We start from the raw sequence: 11,885 nt of genomic DNA, 5'->3' as shown, positions 1-11,885 counted from the left end.
GCTTTTTTCCTACTGGCTGTTACAAAATGCTGCAACTGTTTTCCACTAAAAACATTATGCAGAATGTATGCGCATCTGTAATTAGGCAGCCGAGATGGATGCTTACAGAGGATTTTCTCTGCTAACGCTGGCACAAAACGTCTGTGCTCAGAAAAGTCTACGTTTCCTCTGGAAGCAAGCAGTGCTCAGTTTCCCTGTATCATCCTGGTTCATTTTGGCATCCTGCAACAGCTCAGTGGTTCGGAATGTGTCACGCATGCCATGACTAAGGATGTTTAGGTATCAGCAGCAGGAATAGCTGTGTACTCCAGGAAAACGGTCAGTGGCTGAGCCCTTTGCGCTGTCTTGTTGAGCTTGGCAGCTTTTACAGGACAAGTACCAGCACGTAGCACGCGTTTTCTGTTTTTCAACTAGCATTTTGTTCCTGTTGGCTTCAGTTAAAACAACAAAATCACTTTCTACCACCCACCAGCACCTAGGAGTTATTATATTAGCTCCTCAGCAAGGCTGGACTTGGTCAGTGTGCACACAGAAGTGCAAGAGGACCTGCAAAAAATGAAGAGATTTAAGCCACTATACACTATAGCAAACTAATGTAACCCTCACCCTTTTCTCCTATTAGATTCATAGTGCAAGCAAGACTGTTTCAGTATTGTATGGCCAAGATTGAAAACGTACAGCAGATAGAACCATGTCTCCTGTAGCTGTTTCCATTTTACAACGCGTTACAGTTAAAGTCTTTCATAAAGCATCTCCACAGCACTAAGGAATGTGACAAATCACCCACCAATACTCAAAAGAGGAATTCTGTTTTCCTGTAGTCCACACACTGGGTATGACAGTGGCACTATAGCACACTGCATTTTATATGCATGCTCTGATCCAGTTGCAAAAGACCTGTCTGCTCATATTCAAGAGAGGAAAAACTGTTAAGGATGCTAACTCTGGAGTTCCTTGGGTTTTGCTCCTGAAGTTTTGTTTTTAAGTTGTGTTACAGCTGTGCTTTGGTGCTTCTGTACTTTGCTGCCCATTGTATTTCTACAGTGAATTTTAGAGTAAAATGCACCGAAGGACAAAGCGTGTCTGTTCTCATCACAGAACAGGAACACAAATTGAAAGATGAGTATCTCACAACACAGAAAATCAGAATTCAGTATCTCAGCATGCCAAACGTTACTGCTTTGGTTACACAAAATTGTGTAGTATTTCCCTTGTGAACTGCTATGAGATCGGTTAATACATACACATTTTTCAAACAGAGAGATTACACCAGGTATTAAAGAGGTCAGTAGAGAAAGGATGAACTTCATCACATTAAGCTGGAAACCTCAGCTGTGAAAGGTCTCTGCCATTTAGCAGTGCCTTTCTCTTAGTCACAGCTATGCCTTGGCAGTACTTGAATTTCAAGCTATTTAGAAGACTAGAACTACATGTGCAAGCACACTGTTGCTGTATCAGTGACACAGCATTCCTCCTAAATACTGTGATATTAATGGCTGTTTGTAAAACTATGAATTGGATATATTCATAACAGGAATACTGGTTTATTCTGTTTTGAAATGAATTCAAGCATTATTATTCAGGCTGTCAGGCAAGATGGAACTAAAATCAGAATCTCATCACTTTTGTTTGTCCTTTGTAATAACCAACACATTGTTCTGTGTAGAAACACAGATGTTCTGTCTTGCCAAGTGCTGTCTAATGCTGTTGTAATCGGGCAGAGCCACCAGATAATGCCAGCAAACTCAATTGAAGGAAACATGGGCCAAAGGCACTGTTGGCACAAGGGGACAAAGCTTTGGTGATGTCAGTGAAGCTCAGGCTACAGCATGACTAACCACTACAACTCAGCAAAACCATCAGTTGTCTTTGTGCTGAGATTGCAGCGAAGTCTCCTGGCATGTAAGTCCGGTCACCATGGGGTGACGCGTAGCTGGGCTGTCTGGAAACACCAGGTGACCCCACATTGTTACTCCAGACACTCAGCATGCCTCAGAGTCATGCTTACTATTTCAGGCAACAAATATTTTAATGAATTATTCTTCCATAGAATACAATCGCTACATATACATATAGTAAAATAGAAAATTAATGCTGGTCAACTCCCGCCTTGCATCTGGTGAATTCATTTATTGTTTTTAAAAAGGATGAGACATGCTCCATTAACAGAATATTAGTATTTTGCATTAGGTTTGCAAATAGAGAAATAAAGTACAAAGGCTCACACATTTTTAATAATGTGCCTCCAAAATTTGGGATAAAATCATATTTCAGTGATATTACTTCATATGATTACTATAATGAACAGTGTCCCTGCAGTACTTCATCTAGATATAAAACAACAGCGGGAGGAGGAATTGGTCTTACAGATGTGACCTGACTTCAGCAGATACTAAGGCCAGTTATTTACACCAGCACACCCTCCACTGGCTTGCTAGCCTGTAGCATGCATCTGGAAACATACAAGATAAAAAAGTCGTAATAATTCATATAAACTCCTTTTCTTACTCACAGTTTTGTCTATGGCATCTCTCTTCTGTAATTATGTAATGGAAGCTAAGAATAATTATGTTTAGATTTTTTTTTATAAAGTGAGGGCAAGCATGGACTCTATCTGATAACCTAGTTTGGATCAAGAAATTGAATTCCTCTTGTACAGGCTGGACAGGGCTCTGAGCAACCTGATCAAGCTATGGTTGTCCTTGTTCATTGCAGAGGAGTTGGAATAGGTGGCCTTTGAAGGCCCCTCCCACTCTAAGGATTCTGTGATTCTATGTGCAGTGTCTATGAATGCTCTCCACCCACTGATATCTGCTGAATTTAAGCTCATGTCTGTCATACAGCGATTTCATTATGAAAGCATATTTATTAAAAAAAAATAAGTGCCCATGCTACATTCTTCTGTTTCTCTTTTGCAATGTTATTCTTCGTACTGCAGCAGTGGTTTTGTTCTGTACCATACACAAGCATAGTTTTAAAGAGTTTCTTGTTGATTTCTAGCATTTCTTACAAAATAGTGTTTACAGAAATTAACAGACCAGCGTGCAAACTAGGAAAACTCAAGCATCGTGAAATCGTTATTCATGCACAAATACATTTTATCCATAAAATAATAATAAAAAAGAAAGGAAGAATGTTTTGTTCTATCTGTAAACAACTTTCACAACGTATGCACCACCCAGTTTAAGTGTGAGCTCTTGAGACTATGATCTTGAGGATCTTCTCACCCATTCATGGAAGATCATGCCTGCCCACCATTAAAATAAGAAAGACTTATAGAATCCAATCCACCAAGATTGGAAAAGACCTCTGAGATCATCTAGTCCAACCATTCACCTACCACCCCACTAAACCACTAGCCCTGGAAAAACACAGGGAAAGAACATTCTTCCAGTTTATCCAGTATATGCCATCTAAGTAATTCAATCATAATACCCTTTGGATAAAAGACACATGCAGAGAAGCATGCTATTTCAGTTTCAAAAAAGAGAGGCTGAAAAACACCCAACTGAGGAGCAAGGGTCCCACGCTGTGCTCATGGTCTGGGGCTGGCCTTTACACTCAGGAGCTGCACAGCATCCTGGGCTGGGGCGTGATCGCGATTTTGATCGCTACACAAACAGCTTCACACAGGGTATACTGTTATATATTCACGAAGCTGCTGCAGCTGGATTAGCTCCAGACACCACCCGGTCTGCAGCTCTCCGAGAGAGCCCCGCAGTCTGATACGTTGAGTCCTGGGGGAGCCAGCCCTGCTCCCATTGACAGAAATTGAATATTCCCTATTCACTGCAATTAGATAAATAAAATCCTAAGTTTCATTGCAACCACTGGCACTCCTGTCACTCGATGACACCACACCCCCAAATACGCTCCTTGTGTACACAGCAAGAGTTTTAAAAGAAAACAACCAAGGGACTCCAAAATAAAATCTTGCTGCGTTACCTGAAAACCTGGTTGTGTATGGAGCAGAGCTGGCACAGCTGTTGTTAAAATGACTGCTTTTTTTCTGTAACAGCACCCCACAGTTTCCTTCAAACAAGAGATTTTCATTTTCTTATCTCTATTCTAACGAACGCCTTTTGTACTGATAAATCACACACCTTCATTATCATTCAGTCCTTGGCTAAAAAAATACAAAGTAGATTGCTTGAAGTAGCTCGCGTTCTGTGGGCACACCAAGAACAGAGCTCAAGCTTAGCACGGAGCCACCTGCTGACAACCAAGTATATTTCTCTCAAATCCTTAAAGTCAAAACGAGGTGGTGTTCATAACGCATACTGATAACAAGAAAATAAAGAATAAAAAATAGAAAAGTCAATCTTAGCAAACATAAGTATTTTATTCCTACATATGCTGATTTTAGACTTGCTTCTTTTTCCTAGAAAACAGCAGTTCATAGTAAGTTTTCTATGGCTCTTTATCAAGAAGAGGGAGAAAAGCTAAAAAGCAAATCATTAATATCAAGTGCAACTGCACCGCAATCCTGTTGTACCCTAAAATACATGTAAAACACCATAGATAGCGCATGCAATATTAGAAAAATTGTTGGCATTTACCAACACTTTCAAATTTTCATTTCAGTGTCAGCCAAATCTGCACTCACCCTCCTTCTGTCTGGCAGTGAAATGAGCTGCCAAATCTAGATTAAAAAGCGCAGGATGCAACACAATCAACCTCCAACCACCGTCTGCATCAGAACCACCTGGTGAGCTGGGGTAGCTTACTCTGAAAGACGAGTTCTGTCTGGGGCTTTAAATAAGCCACTTTGCAGGCTGGTTATTTGGCCTGCTCTGCCTCATGTACCTGTGAACATCTCAGATGCTTTCACCCATGATACCAAATAACCTGTGTATGCTCTGGTGTCAGGTGGCAAGTACACATGAAGACTAAAGGCCATGAAAAAGCAGGATCTTTTCAGCAAATCCTCATGACTGGTGTTTGTTTGTTTCAATTTAGAGCTGCATGAAGAAATAAGCAAGGGTGTACACATGAAGCCCTCAGATACCTGTTTATTTCCTTCTCAGAGCTGTACAGAAGCAGCCTAACAAAACCTGATGCAGCTATTTGCTCCCTTTCTGGCCTTGTTTTCCACAAATCCTCCAAGGTTGCCTGTGTGACTGGCAGGCTGCTACTGCCCGGGGCTGCACCTGAGCCATCCTGCTCCTCCTTGGAGCTCAAGGCACGTGCAGTCCAGCTTGCTCCTTGCCCTAACTTTAGCTCTGACCTGGCCACGCCCCAAAAGCCTTACTTAGAAGTTAACTCAGCCAGACTGTCTTGCCAACAGAGGGCAGTCCTACGTTTAGATGGATTTCTGTCGTGGCTGGCTACGCCGCTTTTCAGTGTACCGGCACTCAGACCCGCACTTTGTAGATGCCCCACCCTGCACAAACAATTTCGGTTGTGCCAAAAATCACCCAGCAGCTCAGCTGCCCAGGGCCGCATCCAACCTGGCCTTGAGCACCTGCGGGGATGGGGCATCCACAGCTTCTCTGGGCAGCTGTGCCAGTGCCCCACCGCCCTCTGAGTGGAGAATTTCCTCCTAGTCTAATCTAAACCTACCCTCTTTTAGATTAGAGCGATTATCCTCTGTCATATGCTCCCCAATAAAGTCTCTCCATCCATTCATACAGCCCTCTTTAAGTACAGGAAGGCTGCTACAAAGTATGCTTGCAGCCTTTTCTTCTCCATGCTGAACAAGCTGTCTGGATGAGAACGTGCAAAATATGGTTTAGTGCTTGTGGTAGCAGCAGTAATGAGAAGACGGTTGGACTAGATGATCTTACAGGTCGTTTCCAACCTTGTGATTCTATGATTCTACGATTCTAAGCCCATCTCCCTTGGCCTCTCTTCACATTATCTTTGAGGCCCTCCCCCATACTTGCTCTAACATGTCTTTCTTGTGCTGGGGACTCTGGAACTGAATACAGTACTCTAGTACTCATGCCCAAATCCAGCTTCATCATCTACCTCTTCGAAGGGAGGTGGGATACATATCACAGACATAGAAAGATCCCACACCCCTACACTTTCCCTAACTATTCTGTTTCATTGGCATAAAACTCATAGAGTTAAAAAAGGATGACCTTTTACCTTGGATACACTTAGGCAGTATATTGGGCGTATAAAAGTACAGCTTGTTCTCACCCCAGTGCTCCCCAAATGTGACTATATCAGCATTTCTTTCTTCTTTCTTAAAACAAAAACAAAAATCCTAAAACATTTTAAAATGATGAATAGGCCCAACTTTAGCTGAGAAAGTTGTTGAGGCAGAGGCCTTGGCTGAGTGCCCATCAAAATCAATAGGAGTCTTTCCATTTACTTAATGGGCTTTAGACTGAGCCTTGAGTGAAGGCGGGGGTGGGAAGGAGGGATCTTTGCTGATTACACACTAACAAAGAAGTATTTGAAATAATCCACTGCCATCTGTTTTTGATTTGCTAACCCCCTCGGTTGGGCCTGAGCAGAAAATCTATAAGGTGGATAGAGAATTAGTTATCACCAGAATGGTCCATCTCCATTTCTCACCTTCCCTGAGAACTACAGTCATTGTCCACGTGAAATATTTCCTTAAGCAGATACAATGCACCACCAAAAAACAAGAGATTATGATGGGTGTTAAGTATGTATGCATATATGTACTGCAATTTACATACAGAACTATATTTCTTCAATTGCTAAGAGCTGCTTTAAGATCTCTATATATTCATAGGAATAGTAACATTACCCGGGTTTGGGAGTGGAAAGGAGTAATATTTATGTCTCTTCTAGTAACACATTAGTAATGTTTTCATGTGACTTTGACTCTCTTCATTATCTTAAAGTCTAGCCCCAACTATATGGACATCAAGCTGATGATTCTATGATTCTATGACAGGAATCCAGTATCACCACATGCACTTTATACATGGCTATGACTGTGTGGGGGACAAAACAGAGGGACACCACAGAGACAAGAAAATTATGAGGACCAGACTATTGGATCCATTCTAATAAGAGGACAAATCCTCTCTTTAGAGCAATCATCTACAAGTAAGAGCATGGAATTTTATTAACAATCTGAAAAATCAGAGTTGTAGAGGGAAGAAGGGCACATAGCTGACTGCTGTTTTTTAGGGCACATGAAGTCTCCTTCGATGGGAAGGAGATACAACCTGCGAATCCAGTAGCTCAAAGCCAGAGGGATACAAAGTACTTGAGCCATTTACTCTCACTGAAAGCATACAATTGTTTACCAGGCTCCTTATCTAACAAAATGACTGGAAACATAACTTCTCTGGCAACACTCCACCAGGCAATGACATGAAACAGAAAAAGGAAAGCTCTTCTTTCAATTTCCTCCAGAGACAGCTGCTTTAACTGCAGATTTACAGTATACCCTCTACCAATTGCCCAAGAGAGGGAGATTTTTATTTTTTTATTTTCACCAAAGAGCTATCCTTTGTCTAGGGTGAAATATCTCATTCTAAATGAACATCACAAGTCATTCCCTGGCCCAAGGTGATCCAACTGATTCCAATGAATTGCACTGAGTTTGGTTACACAAAAAACGGGCACACTCACAACTGAGGCCCAAAGGTATCCTCCAAAAGCATCCAGAAGATTTTACTGATTCCCATTCCAAAGAAATCACTTTATAATTTCAGATTTGCAGAAGGCACAGACAATATTTCCTCAGCATGATCAATTTTATGGACAAAATGAATATTTATTATAACTTAACATGAGTTCAGCGGCATTTCAGAACATATTGATTTGTATGCTCAGTATAGAAGTCCAAAGGCAACAAATGATGACAAAGTATGTAACTGATGACTCATGTGGAAGGAGCTGATGAGATCTCTGTTGCGTGAAAATGGCTACAATGCCTTTTATTGAACCTCACGAAAGCCATGAGAATGACTGACAACCAGATTTGCATCTGCTCTTTGGCTCCTAAGTTACTCTGTAATAAGGTACAAGAACAGACTCATTCTTAGTCATTCATCACAGGATCAAATGTGGATAAGACAGTGAATACTCCAGCTCTGGGTATGTCTCAGAGCTCTCTTATCATGTCTGCAGTAGGAGCAATAGGTCCTTAGTATCTGCCAATAAGAGAATGGCTCAAGCGTGACTATGAGTTAAGGCTGACCCATATTCTCCTCAACACATTCCATGCACTTCATTTCAGAAATTAAGCAAAACTTGTCCGCTAAGCCATCAGAAAAACAAGGCCAGAGACTGGCTAGCAATGCTCACCTTCTCTAGCCTCACTCTAAGTGAAGGGTGTAGTGACTTCATGGTATGAAGTATCAGTTCCTAGCACAGAAGGAGCATCACCAGTATAGTAACATACAAATGGAGCAAAACCCAAGGTAATTATGTTTGTCAGGTTGTTACTCAATGGTCAGAATCAAAATCAGCAAAGCCAAAGCTGAGGAGGTGGATGGGTTGGGAGAGAGCTGCTCAGACAGTGTTCGGTGTGTGAGGTAGTAACACAAATCTGAGGTTGTGATATGGGGGAAGACAAGGGCATTGGAGAAGTGACCAAGAGCAGTAGGTTACTGTGTAAGGAACCTACAACCTGAGCGTACATCCCTTAAAAATCATTGATCAGACTTGGAAGTTAACAAACCACAGGCTGAAAAACATTGGTTTGAAAGCAGTGGGACCCTTAGGAAGATCACCCATTAAGCTGTCTGGCTACTACTGCCTTGATCTTAACATTTCTTTTTACAAAAAGAGAAGACAAAAATATACATATTTTTAATTAAACTTTTAAAACATGTACTATAAGATGTAAAATACAGACATTCCTTTCCCAATAAGATATTTTAAAATATCCTTTTTTAAAATTAATTAGTGCAGCTACCAGGAAACCTTGAGCTCACAGTTGAGTTTGGAGGATTAATAGCTCTGAAGTGTTTCCTGGAGTCTTGAACTTCTTCAAGGTCTGCCATAAAAATCATAACATAGCTGTACACCATGGGACATTTCCATGCTTGATCGCCTCTCGTTTTGTAAAGTAAAATTTAAAGCTTATGAAATGAAAAGTCATGTTTCTGTCTGAATGAGGTTCACTTTTCTTCCTAGAGGGAGTATCACTAAACTGTAGAGATGTTAGAAACAGAAGCATTTCTATTAGCTATTCAGTCTTATTTAGAGCTTATATCTTCTGGCAATTGCAACTTTTGAAATATAAAATAAAGCATTTCAGAATATCCTTGCAATCCAACAATAAATAAATATTAATAGTCAGTACATTATCTCCAGTAATAAATCTTACGGGCAAAATTTTTGCTTTTTGTTAGCACCGTCATCATACAGCTCCCCATGAGTCAGCTTTCAGCCAAATGCTGCCCACAGATATCTGCAATTCGTTCACATCCACAGCACTGCCAAGGGGGGCAGTCAGGGCAAAGTCCCACCTTCCAATCCTAACAACCTATCTAACTATCAAACACCCACATATAAGCACGTGTTTGACAAACGTCACACCTCTGAAATATTCTTGGTAGGGTCTTTTTCCCCATGTACAGTGCATGTGCCCATCCATCAACACCATCTTGATGCTATTGTTAAAATTATCGACAACTTCAAAGAAAAAACAAAGCAAAATACCCACCCAAGAAATCTCACAACAAAGGGCTTTTTTTTTCTGGGCCACGTGGTTCAGTGAAGCAAAGGGTTAGGCTGTTGTTCAAAAGAGGCTTTCAGAATCGGAATCTTTGCAGACCATAGAACCGTTTCCAGGCAATTACACAGGATTTTATTTGGTGCAAAAAAAAAAAAAAATAATAATAATAATCCTCCATCTTTTTCTGCATAGTGTTGCAGAGCAGCAAGATGACCGTCAGGAGGAGCCTCGTTCCCTCCTGTACAGCTAATAAAAACCCCGTGACTCCCACGGATGTGTTGGGCATTACGCGTTAAGGCTTTATCAACAGAGATTTGAAAACTACAGAAAATGGTAAAAAGTAACATCATGAGAGCATCTACTGCACAGTCTTATCTCAAAGCATACTGAGAATGAGCAATGTCTTTATCATATAACCCTATATCATGCATGTGGCCTGGCAGAAATAAACCAAAGCCAGAGGCAACACAGGCAGGAATCCACTGAATAGTAAGAGCAGTTTAGAAATTAATACAGATATTTTGTGTGCAAAGTAGAGAATAGAATGCTGGGTCTGCATGAAAGCAATAAGAAAGAATTGAGTTTACTTAAGGAGAGTCTCAGGAGTGCTTCTTGCAGAAATCAGACCAAAGGATTGCTTAGCAAAAACAGGAAAGGGCAGAAAGGCTGCACAAAAGGTCGGCTTTTGCAAATCTAAGCTGACCCTTGTAATCTGCTATCTTTGTTCCTAATGCTGCTGTTAACACACTGTTTACTTCCTGCACTCCCCTCTCAGACTAAGGTTGGTCGGATACAGAAACTTCTTATTCTGCCTTGATCTCACTCACATAATTTATCAGAGCCTTGAGGAAATAGAAGAAATGTCCAAATTGATCCTTGGGTTCCTGATTTGTCCCTTGTGTCACCTGAACGCTGCCCAAAGCAATGCTTGTGTGTGACCGACTGCACACTTTCAGCAGGAAACTGATCCTCACACCTATCAGTCCCCCAGTCAAAATGTTTCCTAATGTATAGTTTTATTCTCCATTCCTACGGGTTAATCAGCAATACACATGATGCTTTGCTGCACTCTCTGACATGACCAAAGCCTGTGATTCACCTCTCCACCCACTCCTCCTATTTCCCGAGCTACACAGCCCACACACCACGTTTTCTGGATCTGCAATCTGCTTTACTCTGTGTCTGTTGTGATTTGTCAGCAATTTTCCTGAAAACCTGCTCTGATATTACATGCCCAGAGAGGTGGTGGATGCTCCAAACCGAGACATGCAAGGTTAGGCTGGAGGGGCCCTGAGCAACCTGACAGAGCTGTAGGCGTCCCTGTTCACTGCAGGGCAGTTGGACTAGATGGCCTTTTAGGTTCCCTTCCAACTCTAAGCATTCTATGATTCCATGAACTCGCTGTTGGTAAAACATGGCACATTCAGACTTTTTTTTCATAATGATACGATTACTGTGAGAAGTGGGTCAAGCAAACTTGTTCAACTTGAACCAGGGCGCACAAATGAGATGTATGGCGTCAGCTGCTGCACCCAGCCAAGGGGCAGCCGGGCAGAAATGCAGTCAGTGGGATCGATCAGCACAATTACTTACTGAACTCCACCTCCAGTGTTCACTCCCTTCATACCATCTGTGTACTTTGTCCCCTGCATGATTAATGTTTACAGTGAAGGCTAGAGCACAACCTTGCTGAGTATTTTGGTCTCCTTACCTCAGCTTACGATTAGTTGGTTTTCTCTCCCACTGAAACAGCGGGACGATTCTGTCTTGGCTTTCCTTACAGTTAATGTTCCTATACTGAATGTTATCTCACCAAGTCTGTTTTTAACAATATTTCATTCTTTTTATGTACCTGAGCCAAAGCTCCTGCTACCGTTTGTTACTCTTCCTTAGCAAGACTGGTTTCTTCTTTCTACTTGATTCCTCATTAAGTTTCAGTTCACTATTTGACCAGCTTAACCTCTTTCATTTCTTCTCCATCATCTTTTCCTCCATCATAATATATTGATCCCACCAATAATGTTTCCTTAAGAAAATGACAGTTTCTTCAACCTCAGGCTTATCCCACATGGTCTTGTTCCACAGTCCTGAGAGACTTCTTATGTCTGTTTTGTTGAAGGGCATTTCATCTGTACTGCTGTTCCCTTGTCATTTCACAATCTCAGTTGTACTGCCACATTCTAAGTTTAGTTCTTTTCACTAGCCAGAAATAAATCCAAAAGATTTCTTTTAGATAAGGTAGTTATTTCCTCCATTTTCTGTACCA

Source organism: Lagopus leucura, unplaced genomic scaffold, assembly GCF_019238085.1.
Source record: "Lagopus leucura isolate 7727_CA_CO unplaced genomic scaffold, USGS_WTPT01 Super-Scaffold_100002, whole genome shotgun sequence".
Taxonomy (NCBI): Eukaryota; Metazoa; Chordata; class Aves; order Galliformes; family Phasianidae; genus Lagopus; species Lagopus leucura.
Note: the sequence above shows the minus strand (reverse complement) of the source record.